Below are 16613 nucleotides of genomic sequence, written 5' to 3'. Positions count from 1 at the left end.
AAATACAAAACTTTTTCCTTCAATTGTGAAATTACAGACTACACACCCACCACATTTCACGTGTCCAACTGTGGGGGACAGACCCCAAGCGGATTCAAGAGTGGATGCGTTGGTAGGACTAGGGAGAGCAGCCCGGACTAAGTGGTCCTTAAGATTTTTGCTCTTTTTGAATGCAAAGAGTGGGCGTTCCAAATCCAGAATTCCTGCATTTATTATTGGCCAGTGTTTCAGAATCATTTTTCTCACATTATTGGAGATGGGAGAAAATGTTGTAACGCTTAGAAGAAAATCAAAACCAGGATTTGTCAACACAGGAGCCGCATCAGATGCCGCACACCGAACGCTCCTTTGGTTGAACACTTCGAGGAATTCAACCACAATGAGGATGACATTCGTTGGACTATCCTGAAGTCATTGAAGCTTCCACCAAGAGGGGGCAGCATGTCCCAACTACTGAATAAAGAAGAGCTCAAATGTATAATATTACTGGACTCTATTCATAAGGGACTTAATCGAACAGAGGACTGGACATCACTCCTCTAAAACAACTGTATGCAGCCCTTCACTGTATTTATTGTGCTCCTTGTGGAATAATATGATGTGAACACCAGAGATCTGAAAACGATGGTTTACCCTATCAACCGAAATTGTATGTATGTAGAGCATGGCTGGCCAGCACTACTCGCCGTATCTGCACAAATTTTACTCACCCCCGTGTAGCAGCACCTCACTCTACAATACAATATGTCACATCACCTAACTAATACCCATTTCACAATATATAGAGCCTTTATATTAGAGGCATAAATACTGTGCACTTCGGAAGTATTGAGTAACCGGCCGAGTTTATCATTACAAGATGTCTGCCAAACTACAGCCACTTGAGAGTAGCTCACCGACCGTTCCAAGATGTCTGCCATCACCATAATGGAATTAGTTCCTTTTCTATTTTTATTATTCAACAACATAAGCCTAACCCACGAGGACTTCACACACAGCGGACCCGCGCTGCCACTGTGAAAGGGCAGAAGCCGATCGAGCTTCGCCCAACCCGCCGCTGCTTCCACCTTGAAGCAAGGTAAGCTCGCGCTCAGAACGCTGATAAATGGAACACTCCGTCATTCACGGAGCCCGGTCATTTATTAAGTTACTTTTTCCCTCCCCAGCAATTGGCCGGATTAACTCCAAGCCTCCAACCCGCCGTTGCTTCATCCCAGAAGCAAGGTAAGCCCTTGTGTAAAGCGCCGCACAGCGGACCCGCGCTGCCACTGTGAAAGGGCAGAAGCCGATCGAGCTTCGCCCAACCCGCCGCTGCTTCCACCTTGAAGCAAGGTAAGCTCGCGCTCAGAACGCCGATAAATGTAACACTCCGTCATTCACGGAGCCCGGTCATTTATTAAGTTACTTTTTCCCTCCCCAGCATTTGGCCGGATTAACTCCAAGCCTCCAACCCGCCGTTGCTTCATCCCAGAAGCAAGGTAAGCCCTTGTGTAAAGCGCCGGTTAACTAAACACTCCGTCACCCAAAGAGCCCGGTCTCTCATTAGGCTATCTTTCCCCCATAGCAACTGCACGCTCCCGGCTGCAGCACACGCAGCTAGGTAATCCCCAGCAACCACGAGGACCCATCTGAAGGAAACCTCGACCAACACGGATATTTTCCCCACCGCTACACGGCCCATACTACATGTGGCCAGGTAAGCCTCCATTCCTCTGTGAAATCCTGTTATTGATCCAATGTAAGCCCCAGCCTAACGGCAACATTATAATTAATTCACAGCAATTGATGTTGAAAACCGGCTGAAATCTCTTCCACCGGTAAGAAGAGCTATTCCAATTATAGGCGACTAGCAGTAGCGCCAGGTAAGCCTTACTATTGAGTGCCAATGAGACATGGAAACAGTACACTCATGGCACGACCAGTGAGCACCACTCACTACCTGGTAGTACCTATCTCCCAGAACAGGGAGATTTACCCTGAAATCCTGGCTTCTGCAAGGCATGACTCCTGCCCTCATTGGAAGGTGACTGCCCCTAGGCACTGTTTCACTCACCAAGTCACATCATCACAGAGCACTAGAATGCAATAGTAGCATCCCCCATGTCACCACGCATATATCACAACTATAAATGACACCCATGTCACTGCGCCGTTTTTTCAGCACTTTTTCACTTGTAAGCAATCTCTTTTAAAATTCACAATCACACTAGCCTAGAACCGGCGAGTCCAAGTACTGAAATGGCCTTTTTTTAAAAACTTATAATTGTGCCCTGTCGAGTATTAAGCTTTCTTGAACATTTTTCTTTCTGTGGGCCTAGGCCTAAAAATTGTCATTATTTCTCCCCCCCTTTTTTTACAGGCTATATTTACTGCAGGCACTAACTGTAAAAATTGTCCTGATGATGATCCCATTGTATTATGAGCCCTTAGGGATCGAAACGTCGACGCACAATGCAGTGTAGCATATTACTTAATATGTTTATTTGAAATTGTTGACACTGCAGGGTGAATTTGTTGTAACTGTATTTACTATAACTACAAGTCACCTTTTGGCTCAAAAACTTCTTGCTTGCCTGAAAAACTTTTTCCTTGCTCTATCTCCTTCTTCCTGGTTTATCTCTTCTAAACCTCTCGGGATAGGTACAGGACTGTACCCTATCTTGCCACTATCTTTGGCCCCTCCATGGGCCAACACAACTCTATGTTATCCTATGAATAAACTTACGTCCGGCTGGACGTTTTCCAAAAATATAGTACTGATTGTAGTCTATATTATTATCTGCATGTGATATTGTGAATCCTTAGGACCCCTGTTCCCTATAACAGGCTTCTCATATGTGACACATTTCAGGTCGAAGCTGAAGAAATCTTGGGAACATTCAGAAAGCTGCCTGGCAATGCATTTTGCCCATTTATTACCATTGGCTTTGTTGTTTGTAACTCTCATTTCCTTGCTTTCTGTTTGCTGGCTTTATGTGTTTTAGGCTGTCCAACTTGAGTTTATCCCTTCCCTCGCCAACACCATGTTTACTGTATCCTTCCCAGATTCCCCTTTCTGTAAACAGAACTTTAAATCTTGCACTTTTAAGATGGCCGCGGAACAGGAGCTCTAGGGAAGAGCTCCGGGATAAGGGATCACCAAAACTGGTGAAAATCCCTGAAAATCCAGGTAAACCGCCCTGCAAAAACCATCTCTACGACCTGTAACCGAGCGTGTGCACTGCGGACCGGGAGAAAATAGAGAAGTGTGCAAACATCACTTACTGGGTCACTGGACGGACTGGTCTCCGGGACGGACTGCAGGACGGAGCGGTTTGAACGAAAACGGGATGCAGGGTCACCGCAACCGGCAATAGACATAAGAGGGACATCGGCAGCACCAGCGGCACAGCGGCACTGGGCACGGTGAGCGGCGCCGCCGCACTGCAGGGGGTGCTGGAATCGGCGGTTGCTGCGGGAGGAGGACGGGCACGGTGTTGGGCACTGCAGTCGGGGAGGGCGGAACAAGAGGAGCGAGCTCGCGCGAGCAGAGGTGGGGGCATCGATATCCATCTGCCTACCCCCCCCCCCCAGCCCCACCGCCGGGGACCGAGAATACGTCCCGCCTGATCCGGCAATGGCGGCGAAAACGAAAACGGACTAATAACCTTAAACCTCACACTGGCCGCAATCACGGATTTAGCGCGAGGGACCAGAAGCTGTTAATCCCAGCCCAGCAGCGCACAAAGGGATGTGGTGTAATGGATTCGACGAGTTATAAGAGGAGGAAAAGATAAATCCGGCTTGCCTGACCTTAAAATGGTGGCCGTTTATGACATCCTCAGTCATGGAACAATGACTGCACATAAATAAACACAGCAGACATAATGAAAACAAAAGAAGGCTCAGAGAGGAAAGTGTAGAAAGACTCTGACTCCAACCACTACATAGAAAGGAAATTGAAGAAGGACTCTGACTGGAACCACTACAAGGAAAGGAAATTGAGAAAGGGCCTCAAGCAACTGAAAGTGAGAAGGGACTTTAGCTCTCACTTAGATAGAGAAACAAACGGCCATCTTGGAACAGTGAACAACTTGCGTTAACAACAGAACACCCTCACTCAAGACTCATATGTTTAATAAGGAAAGAAAAAGAGGACAAAGTTTGAGAAAAAATAAAAAGAAAAAGGACTAAGAGAGTAAGAGAGTAGCAATTTACAAAGCGAAAGAATGAGGTCATGCAAGACAATGGAAAGAGGAAAGTAAGGACAGCTAGAACATGTGATAGATCAATCCTTCTATGAAAGGGGGCTGGATATATTACTAAATGAAAGCGGACTTGCTATTGAAGCGGAAACTTCCTGAATATTGCCCTCCCCCCCCCCCCCCTCCCCCCCAGAACAACAATAGACTATGAAAGACGGACATCTTGGAATGGCTAGTCCTACACAAGACTTCTCTTAACTCTCTAAGGGATAGTGAAATTAATTCCTACGACATGCTAACGGAATTAAAAAGGTTCAATTGGAGCTCAGCAGAGGAACTGCACCCGTCACGTAATTGTGAAATTCTGGTACATGATCCATCTGCCAATACTGGAACCAAGAAGGAGATTACCATTGCTCACTGACAAGGGAACAACTCTGATCAAATTTAAACAGTCTGATAACAGCAACTGAATATGGATGTAAGAGGCCGAATGACGATAGGCCCTGAAACACAGACTATAAAATATCCTTCTACTCTATCCAAAAATGCGGCCAAAAAGTTCAAACATAACACATTGAGAAAAAACCCGGACACATTGTTCGCCGACCCATACTTTGATATGGTCAAAGGCACCATAATGAATGACTTGATTTTTCACACAAATAAAACAGCGAAATGGCGCAATGCACTTACAGAAATGCTGATCATAGTAGATTTGAAAAACATCCCTCATGGCACAAAATTAATAACTTCCCCATCAAGAAGTTGCAATGCTGAACTATGCATCACGTTATATAAAACGGGAATAGTGCTGATACAAGCAGCCAATAAGGACCTTGAGGAATTTGAAAAGGCTTTCCTAATTGTAAAAGAATCTTTGGAGAGACCAAGACACCAACCACCCATGACCCAACATGAAATCATGCGTGACAACAGGGTCAATTCAACTGGGGACATCAACCAACCAGTTGATGCCACAGCCCGCCACAACTCGCAAACCCCCAGCCGTGGAGACATAACGGAAACTGAGAAGGTAACCCTAGAGACTAGTACCGATAGAACAGGGAGGTCTTCCAATCCGGCTAATGAAGAGCACAGCCTGACCCACAAGGAAGAACCGATGCAAGTAACCAACAGAGAACTGGAGAGCTTTGAGCTAACTCTCCAAAACTCAGAGGTTGACTCAGAAGGACCAAACCTTCAACAAAACGGGTCACTACCAGATATCACTCGCGATAACTTCGACTCCAACACTAGAGACACCAATCTAACAGATAGCCAGAACAACCAAACCGATAACACTGAAGATTTAACCGTAAATGCGATGGCATCACCAGAGACTGTGAGAGAAAGGATAACGATGACCACTAACCTTGGAAACAAAGTGAAGAATAAGGTCCCAAGGATAGAGCCGGTGCCGCGAACGCACAACGCCACGGCGCTGGAAGAATGTATCCCAGCTCCAAGCGAACCCCTCTATGAAGCCAACGAAATGAACAAAGTAGAGGAGATCGACCCCTTTCCTTCCCCGAATACAAGACCAGAATCCCTCAGATCCACTAAAACACCCCTTACCAAGAAAAGATGTGTGGGAATGAGATTTGATCAGTTGCAGAGAAGACCAAACTACATTGCTCATCCAGCCAGGTCTACCTCACACAAGAACTCATCCCGAACTCAGAAAGAAATCAAGGAGCTCCAAAAACTTGTAGGGAATCTAGCCCAAAACGCAATGAAAGTCTCACAGACAATGGGAAAAATCTGGGAGATGACAATAAGCACGCACACCAAGGTCTCACACATCCAGAATCTGGTACACAGACATAATAGACCTATCAGGACAAAGCCCCTGTTGATTGAAGAAACTCGAGCCTTACTCAGATCCTATGAGCAACATGCCCGCAGCAAGGAGGAGAATATTGAAATTGTACCTATTGACTCTAATAGATCGACCAGAAAGAATGACAGGAAAGCAATCCACCAAAATCTTCAACATATTCAGCTTATTGCATCTGAAACGGATAATGGAAAACTCGTTAAACCACAGAAACCCTTGAACTGCCTTCTACTTAACTGTCGTTCGGCAAATAAACATGCAGCAGACATAGCCGCCCTCATCATCAATAAAGAAATTGACCTGGCCATCCTCACGGAAACATGGCTCAATGAATCTTCATCTCCTACCATGGATCTCTTAGTACCACCACAATATAACATCGTCAGGCTAGACAGACCAAGGAATGTGGGAGGAGGCATAGCTTGCATTCACCGATCTGAGATCGAGGTCTGTCACTTCCAATCCGACCCCTTAGAATCCTGTGAATACCTTGGCATTAATGTGAGAACACCAAAGAACCAAAGCTGCAAACTGCATGTATTCTACCACCCACCAGGGGAGAACGCTAAGTTCACAGAACAACTGATGGAGATCATAACGACCAACTCTAACTCGGACGCCAATAATATATTCCTAGGCGACTTTAACCTCCATTGGAATGACGGCGGTGATAAACTGGTCAACGCGCTTAAAGACTTCCTCAATGAGCTAAAACTTGTACAAGCCTGCAACCAACCCACTCACTCACTAGGAGTGACCTTAGACTGGATTATCTCAAAAAAGGATGAGACCTCTATCCTTGCTATAGACCCATGCGACTGGTCTGACCATCACATCATATCATTCACGATACCGACATTGACAAAGGGCAGGACCGTGCAACCACGCAAGCTCGAGAAACTGATCCGAGACACAAAGGAGGCTAACACTGAACTACTGGTTAAAAGGTGTGAGAGAGACTTGAAGCCACCCAACAACAAGCAAAATGTCAATGAGCTGACCGATCATTACGTAACCTCAATTGGTAATATCGTCAATGACACCATGCCCCTAAAAACGAAAAAAGTATCAGAGAAACCAAGAAATCCTTGGTTTAATGAATCATTGAATGAGGACCGGCGCAAACTGAGAATGGCCGAAAGGAGGTGGAGACAACATCCCTCCTCCCCGGAGCTGAAGGCGCTCAGAAAAACAAGAAAAGAATACAACAAAAAAATAATCAACTCCAAAAAAGAATTTTTCAGAGACGAATTGGACAGTGCCATAAACAGACCACGAAAACTCTTCGAGATCTTAAAACAACAGTCAAATAAACTAACCAAAACGGTTTTAGAGAATACAAAAACGCCCATAAGCTGCGAGGAATTCTCTTCATTTTTCACCGAAAAATCTAAAGTGCTTGAAGATGACCTCACAATTGCAGCAACTAACCTTAAGGCACTACCTCTATCCAGTGATGAGTCCAATTTCTCACCAGAGTGCCCCCAAACTAAAAATAAGGCAAAATGGGACACATTTGATCTATACGACCAGGAAAAAATCGCCAGAACGCTGGCGGCACTTAGACCGAACAACCACTTTCAAGACCCATTACCAGGAAAGTGTGTAAGAGAAATCAGCCACACGCTAGTTCCTATCTGGACTGAGATAATAAACGCCTCACTTGCACAAGGAACCCTCCCTGACTGCCTAAAAACAGGGCAGGTGATGCCCATCCTTAAAAAACCGACAGCTGTTGCCACAGACCCGAACAACTATCGACCAGTGACCAACATCCCTCTACTGGCTAAACTCATTGAGAAATGCGTGCAGGGCCAACTAAATCAACACATCGCTAAATTCTCGCTACTGGATGATTGCCAATCAGGTTTCAGAACAGGGCACAGTACTGAAACTGCGATCCTGCACATTGTCGATGACGCCTTACAAGCCCTAGACCGAAATCAATCTTGCCTACTGATCCTCCTAGACCTATCATCAGCTTTTGATACGGTTAAACACGAAGTGCTTATGACCAGACTACAAAAGAGGATGGGTTTGTCTGGAAACGTGCTGAAATGGTTTAATTCTTTCCTACAGAACAGGACTCAGCGATTCCTGGTTAACCAAGCAATCTCTTCCCCGAGCCCCAACGCAATAGGGGTCCCGCAAGGCTCTACGCTATCCCCAGATCTATTCAACTTATACGTAGAACCTCTTACGGAGATCCTTCAAAAATCACAAGTATCCTATCACATGTATGCGGACGACACGCAATTATACATAAAGATTGCCTCCCTTGAGGACATCGACCTAATGAACAAGACATTAAAGAGTGCTCTGCAATGGCTAACGTTGAACCATCTGAAACTAAACGCCCAGAAAACCGAATTCCTTCTAATCTCACCGACAAGGAGCCAATCTGAAGTTATAGAGTGGACTAAACTGGTGACTGCGCTAGAATGCACCCCGACCCTAGTTAACTCAGCCAAATCACTAGGAATTACACTAGATAAGAATCTCGACATGAAAAACCATATTAACGCAATGGCCAAGAGCGCCCGCTTCCACCTGAACTATTTAAGAAAACTGAAACCCTTTATCACTGAGACAGATCTAAAACTGGCTATACAATCACTAGTCATCTCGAGGATCGAATATGGCTGCACCACATTGGCGGGCCTGCCAAAAACATCCACAGCACCGCTAAAAGCCTGCCTCAACGCAGCGGCGAGACTCATTACGGGAACAAAGAAATTCGATCACATTTCTCCTCACCTGAAAGCACTACACTGGCTACCTTATGAAGCCAGAATTCAAATGAAGATGGCCTGTATCACGCACAAAGCGGTTCACTACAACACACCGAGATATCTAGCCAAGAAACTTCAGATCTCAGGAGGTAACAGAACTACGAGAAGCGCAAAGGATTTGCTATTACGACCAGCATTTTTCCACAAGAAAAAGACCTACAACAGAGCATTCTCCGGAGCTGCCCCCAGAATCTGGAACTCACTCCCTCCAAACATCAGGAAGATTCAAAATACAATAACATTCAAACGAGAATTGAAGAGCCACTTGATGAGTAAATACCCTACTTAGAGTAACTTAAGGATCACCGGGATGATCAAAGACGCTAACGGAGTGCTGCCCTCTCCATGGAAAATGGGAAAGATCATCATCGAACAATGAACTGATACCGTGTGCAAGCTGAGGCTTGACACTTCACAGCTACCTCGTATACATGTGTGAATTTGAATTTGAACTATATCTCACAGTCATACTATTTAACTTCTACCTCACTTGATTTATTTACCAATATATGTGGATCTTTAACTATTTGTCTCAACCACTATATATAACTTCTACCTCACTTGACTTATTTATACTTATTATCCTTGATATGCACTGAATCGCCTTATAACCCTACCTCAACGAACATGGTTTTTAATGACAATTGCACAATTATTATGATTATATATATTAATCGCGTCCATACAGTATATTGCCTTTCTACCTCACTATGCTCTTGTTGCTATTACTGCTTTTATTATCTTTTTATGCAATTCCTTTCTGTTAAGCGCTCTGATACCCACGGGTCTTGTCCGCGCTATACAAAACACTATAAATAAATAAATAAATAAATAAATAAATCTTATCTTGTCACATTTGCTGTGCATAAATGCAAATGTCAGGCTTCACCTTCCAAGGGAACTTTGTGTTTACTTTCAGGACAGCCAGAGGAATGCAGATTACTTTTCCCCATGGAACCCGTTTGCGCCCCTCCTATGCTCCTCTTTATGAGGCAGTAACATAACCTTCAAAATACGCCTGCAGGGAGGAGGTGCATGCACATTCTATGGCAATAAATATTCATGTGGGGTTCATCTATCAAAGCACAGTTGGCTTTTGCTTAATGTGACCCTCAAGTAAATGTCTAATGATCTTTTTGATTACAGTCAGCGAGTCAGAGTTGCAAAACTCTTTTAACAATAACATGCATTGGCAAACCAAAAGGTCTAACCTACAAACCTACACTTAATGAGCAATAGCCTCAGTATGTGCAGAAAAAGCAGTAGCACTATGCCTTAAAAGCCAAGACAGCTCAGATTACTGTTTTCCAGAACACTACAATAAGGAGCCCGTAAACCAAAAGGTTTATTTATACTACAACCTTAAACATTATGCCAAAACATACTTTTTATATGAATTTAGTGGATGCGTTTTCCACTTGAAACAACAAGCACTGCTGGTGTCTGGTTATTTACTTACACTGAGAACTCATTTTCTCAGAGGTGCTCACCTCATTTTGAAATTTTCCTTTAATTAATGTCCCTCAGATTGAGTTGCTTTAGAATGAACTTAGTAGGATCTTACTGTTGAAATACGTTTCTTAGGCACAAGATTTTGCAAGCAATATAAGGGCGTATTAAGTAAAGATAGGCATGGTGCCAGCCGACTCTGACCAGCTGTGACAACGCAACCAACTATGGAAAAAAATGTGCTCACAGATTGCTCAGGTTGAAATGCAAAATATATTGTACGATAATGGATAATTTGCACTAACAGTGAACCGGGCATTTCAGAGTGACCCATTATGAATAAATAGGGGAACAACCAAAAATGTTTTAAGTTTGTGGGCATTTATTCATATATTTCAAAGAGTTTATTGGAGGTTTAGGTGAAGGGGTGTTGCAAGGTAAAAAGGAAAAAAAAAATATTTTTAAAGAAGAATTGACTTCCAAATCAGAAAACGTCTGCGAATTAGAAGTATTAGTGCGCTTAATGATTCTAAATTCATTTTCTGTGCACAAAAATATTGGTGAATTGGGTGTGTGTAAAACTGCTACACTTACATTTCCCAAGTCAATCACATTATGATTTCTTTAGTTTAATCCAAAATGGAAAACACATGATATTCACTAATATGCAGCACATTGAATAAAGCTGTTTTTTGAAAAGTATTCTATAAATTGCTGGTTCTGTCGCTGCAAAGTATTAAATATGTAAAACATTATAAATAAAATAATAATTTAATTTTCATAGTAACAATGGCTTATCTTCAGGACATCACTGTAACCCAGTACTTTAGTTCAATTAATTTAATTGAAGCGGTTCTTAATTTGAAATAACATAAGTGCCAGGCCCAAACTATTGCCCAGAAGGCAACTGCAGCTGGAACTACCAACCATGAACTGCTGTATCTGCCAAATGTAAGTATAAACAATCCTTCCTAACCATCACACTCCTACAAATGTGACAGCTTCAACAATTCCAGGTTGCTAACAAAAGCTGTGATGCACTACAGTTATTTTGTAAGTATATATTTAATTGTTAAACTGATGTGATCTGATCAAAAATAGACAGACAGTGCCAACATGTAGTGGACCACCATAAATTAGTACTGGCTTTTAGAGTTAAGTGCTGGTGTCGAACCATGACATACACCAGCACAAATTAAGCACTGGATTGTAGTCAACTGCAACTTCCATACTGGATTAGGTTGCTAAGGGAAAGAGTTGGATACGTGATGCCTCCAGTGACTGGAGGTTTCTTGGACATTACACCTGGGGAAAGTCATTGGTGTTCAGTCTATTCCACGGTAGGTTATGTACTGAAGTTTCTTTACTATGCTTTTCTATCTACTTAAGTTTTTACTTTGGCTATTGACACTCTTCCTTTTTGGTGTAGTGTGCTCTGAGGATTTTTTCTGGTCTAGCAGAAGGGGTGGACTGTGACCCAGATTTAATTTTTGGGCGGGCTTCTGAGTCACACTTTTTTTATTTTGCTTTTCTGAGGGTGACCCAATGCCCTCACTCATTGTATTACTTAAACACTTCCCCACCTTCAACCATTCATTTGTTTATTACTGGCGTACACTGCAGGTGACAAATTGGCTGTTGTAGGCTAGGACGTGGCAGAAAGGTGCATGTTAACTTGCTTGGAACGTTTTATTTCATAGTGTAATGAATGAATTGTTAACTATGTTGCTAGAATAAAGTACTTGTTTGTAGTGTCTCCCCACTTTTAGCCCCATTTGAGACTCCTAAATACTGATGTTCTGACTCTGAGAGTGCCTTGGGCTCAGCTGGGCAGACCCAGGGCCAGTGATATGCTGTACACAGTAAATACACACATATACATGAGGGTGCACTATATATTAGGGTACACTTATAATTGGTATGTCCTACCATATAAGTCCGTAGTAGATAATAGGGCAAGGGGGATTCAAACTAAATTTAAGTCCCTAGTATATAAATAGGGCATGAAAGTATAGGGGCCGGCAACCTTTGCACTGCTGAGAGCCTTATGTCATTTTAAAAGCTCTGCAGCATTGCTCTTAAATGTAAATTGTGCCATAACTCTACTTTGGTAGAAGGGACATTTAAAAAGTTATAGTCCACATTACGTTTACATTTTGGGTATTCACCAGGTCTCCCATAGGTGTCCCTGGGGTGGGGAGTCGTACTTATGAGCAGGGTGATTATAAAATATGTTTTATATGCCATGGGGATAGAGAAATTGACCATTTTACTACTTCCCCCATTGTAGTAAAGTGCCTCCCAAATCGACTTTGGTGCTATGAGCACTGTGAAGTGAGTATCTACACTATCTTTGCATATTCAGGACTCTCAAGGTCTCTCCTCGGTGGCCCAAGGGTGGGAGTCATGTAACTGTAGGCAGGGCCCTTATAAAATATGTTTTATATGGCCAGGTGAGGGAGAATTTGAACATTTAATTTTCCCCATTGTAACTGCCTAGCCTCTTAGGATAACATAGCAATAGTTTATGAACACATAAAAATTGCTATTTCTTGCCTAATTGGTCAGAGTTAACAGGATAAGCTAGGCTGTGTTCATGAAGTGAACAAGCTGCTCACCTGGGAAGAGGCTATCTGCTGGAGATGGCTCTGCTACACAGGAATGCCAGAGCAGAGGGGAGGGGTTGTAAAGCATTAATTTGGAGGATTACATAGGATTAAATAGGAGGAATAGGACAGGCAGGGAATGCCAGGCCTCCCTACCAGTATCCCCACTAACCCAGGCAAATAGGGGTCTTAATTAAGGAATCTGAAGATGTTTGGGGATGGACAGCTACGGAAATTAGCCATACTGAGAGTTGGTTTAGTTAGCTTTTTATGCTGTGCTGAGATTTCGGGGATGTTACATTTGGGAGGAATAGTGCTTTCTGGGATACTATGCCATGCTTTGGCAGAAGTGGTCATGCTCTTGGGTGCTCTGGGGTGTTATCTTGCACCCCATTGGACAGGAGTGCTCTCCTGCTCGAACCCAGAGAACACTGAATAAATATGTGGGTGGTGCAGATCCTCTCAGATATGCTGCTTGAACCTGAGTTTTTTTTTTGCTTTACATACCTGTCTCCTAAGTTAAGCCCACCTGCTGGCAGCCAAGCTATCAAGGGTTGAACATGGCAATAATTTATTGAGACATATACTGGAGCCTAGACTGGGTTGGTGGCTTTATTGCCAGTCATAAGTACCCACTTAACCCTGCTAATAACCCACCATCCATAATATGTGGTTTATGTATATATTTTTGTCTTAAGCATTTTGAGCTCTCGTAGCTCATATTTTGCACATTTTCTGTGTAGTGCTCATTTTGATAACCTTATCTTATATCCTTGCCTTCGAGTCGGTTGTAGTCAATAGCCACTTTGGTATTTTAATCAACCTGCAAATAGGGCAAATGTCTTGGAAGAAGTGCAATGATACTAGTTTTAATCTTTTAATGTTCGCAAATAGTTTTTCTAGTATGCTGCAATGCTATGCCTTCACACTTGAATCTATCATATATTAACCTATTAAATTCCCATCTCATTTTATCGTAGATGCCATACTCTCATACGTGAATATATTATGTATCTAAATTTGCCAATTTGTATTTTATGTATTTTTTGTACTGCTTTTATGGCTAACTTGTTGAATACAGCTTTTCAAATGGAATAGACTTGGGTAATCTAGTTTTACAAGCAAACCCTTTAAAAAAAATTAACCCTCTGGTTTTCAAAAGTTTATGAACGTATAAACCGTCTTTTAGGATGGTCAGTCAGGCTATGTACACAAGGATCTTTGTGACAATGAAGATTGTAATAGATAGAAGACAGATTTAAGAAGAACTGATTATTAAATAGTAAAAATGTGTAAAAATGTATTTTTACATTGCATTGATAACCTGGAAGAAACCAATATATCAAATGCCAGAATGAAAAAACCTGCATCAGTAAAAAACACTGCCACACACTCTTAATATAAGCCAAATTTTAAACACAAAAATAGACCTGTACCTTAAACATCGCCCTAATCTTGAGCCAAACCCCAATTCATCTGAACCCAGAACAATCCTCAGCTGGCAAGGGTTTTGGCGCAGTCTTCAATCCAGCATCTGAGGTTGTAGGCAGCGTCGTCGGTATTGAGGGTTCAGTGGGTGGGCTAAGAGCGAGGTTTGCATGTAGTTGGTCTTCAGTGATTTTGCTCCATCGGCGGCGAGGGATCTGTTGGGGGCGGTAGTGCGTGGTTGGTTTCTGGAAGGTGAAGTGGATGCAGGAGTGGTCGGTCCAGAGTAGTTCGGTGGTGTGGCTGACGGAGACGTGCAGGCTTGAGGAGAAGACGTGGTTGAGCGTGTGGCCAGTGGAGTGGGTGGGCGTTGTGACGAGTTGTCTCAGTCTGAGGTTGGCGAGGTTATCGATCAGGGTTGGGGGGTTGTTGTTGTTGTTGTTCTCAAGGTGAAAGTTCAGGTCTCCGATGAGGATGTAGTCGTAGGAGGTCAGGGCTGATGAAGTAGGCAATGGAGTCGCTGAACTGGGGGCGGGGACCGGGGGGTCGGTAGATGAGGGTGCCTCTGAGGGTGGAGTTGGGGTCTGTGTGGAACTGGAAATGCATGTGTTCGGCCGTGCAGAGCGCGTCTTCCGTGCTAGTCGAGATCCTGATGCTGTTCTTGGGGACAATGGCGATTCCTCCTTTGACCCCGTTGGTGCGGTCTCTGGGGTGATCTTGTAGCTGCCTGGGATGGCTATGGCGATGTTAGGTTCAGAGGAGTTCTTCAACCAGGTCTCTGTCAGGAAGGCGACATCTGGGGAAGTTGTGTTGAGCAGGTCCTAGAGCTCGACGGCGTGTTTGTGAGCGGAGCGGGTGTTCAGTAGTATGCATCCGAGGTGGTTGGGGTCTCTCCTAGCCAGAGATTTGTCAGCTCTGGGGCTGGTGTAGCTGCAGTTCCAGCGGGTGAAGGGACCGTGTGTGCGTTTTGGGCCAGCCTTGAAGCAGTTGCGGGTCCATCTGGGGTTGAGAGCGAGCAGAGTGCTTGTGTCTTAGTGACGGCGGTCGTCGTGGCGGGTGTGGGGGCCAGGGGTTCTGGCGCTGTCCGCAGTCGAGGCACAGATGGGCACAGACGGACTTGCCTTAGGCAGCAGCCGGCATATATGGTTAGGTGGCAGGGAGGAGCAGCTGGGAAGCAGGAGGCGTGGGCAGGGAATGGGCAGTCAGGGGGCAGTGAGGGGCGACGAAGGAAACAGAAGGCAAAAAGGGCACAACAATTGAGGGGGAAATGAGTGGCACAGAAGGCAAAAGGTCACAAGAAAAGGCAAAAGGTCACAAGAAACGGGGGAAATGAGTGGCACAGAAGTCAAAAATTCACAAGAAATGGCAAAAAGGTCACAAAAACCGGGGGAAACGAGTGGCACAGAAGGCGAAAGGTCACAGAAATTGGGGGAAACGAGTGGCACAGAAGGTAAAAAGGCCACAGAAATGCAGGGGCAGATAAGCAACCGAAGGCAAAAATAGGCAGAGAGACACGGGGGCAGTGAGGGGAGCAGAAGGGAAACCGGGCAGAGAGACGAGGGCAGCGAGGGGAACAGAGGGAGAGAACGGGCACAGACCACGTACAGGCAGCGGGGGAGACAGACAACAGCAGACACAAACACAGCAATGAAAATGCAGGCACTACAACAAGAGCAATGAAAAAATACAGGCAGTACAATGAGAGCAATGAAAAATACAGGCAATACAATGGAGGATGAGCAAATCTAGGCCTACCACTGGCCACCAGGGATGAGGCACAGGTGGTAGCCTGCAGTTGGAGGAGGGCCTCGAACTTCCTCAGCAGCAGCAGATGGGGCAGGGACACACAGGCAGTGCAGTGTGGAGGGGGAGCAACCTACCTGGCAGGGTTAAGGGTCGTTCCCATGCCATTAACATACACACAAATCATTTTAATCTTAATTAACACTATCATGTTAAACCCTATACCTTAATAAAACTTTAGGTATAAATCTAACACTAATTCTATCCCTAACCCTACCCCTAAATTGAACCTGACACTAAAGGGCTGATAATAAATGCCCCATTAAATTGTGATCCCTGCATAAAAACCTGTCTGATCAGAGATTACAATTATGAGTGCTGCAATTTTTACTCCATCCAATATTTACCAAATAAAATCAGTTTTACACCTGTGTTAAATTTAAGCAGGTCAAACCAGCTGGTATTTAACTGGTTATTATATGAGACAGTGGTCCCTGAGTTAGTGGCGAAGGTATATGCAATAAATATAGCCTCAATCAGTACTATATTTTAGCCGATATGCAGCCCGACAAGA

At 44.1% G+C, this 16613-nt stretch overlaps 1 protein-coding gene across 1 annotated transcript in view; it reads right to left on the bottom strand.

Annotated features, from left to right (window-relative positions):
* The window catches only part of WSCD2 (WSC domain sialate O sulfotransferase 2), a 1087922-nt gene that overhangs the window by 46042 nt on the left and 1025267 nt on the right, over positions 1 to 16613 (bottom strand). The window lies entirely within an intron of this gene.

The sequence above is a fragment of the Lissotriton vulgaris genome, chromosome 11, assembly GCF_964263255.1.
Source record: "Lissotriton vulgaris chromosome 11, aLisVul1.2, whole genome shotgun sequence".
Classification (NCBI taxonomy): Eukaryota; Metazoa; Chordata; class Amphibia; order Caudata; family Salamandridae; genus Lissotriton; species Lissotriton vulgaris.
The sequence above is the reverse complement of the archived record's forward strand: the minus strand, read 5'-3'. Positions and strand labels throughout refer to the sequence as shown.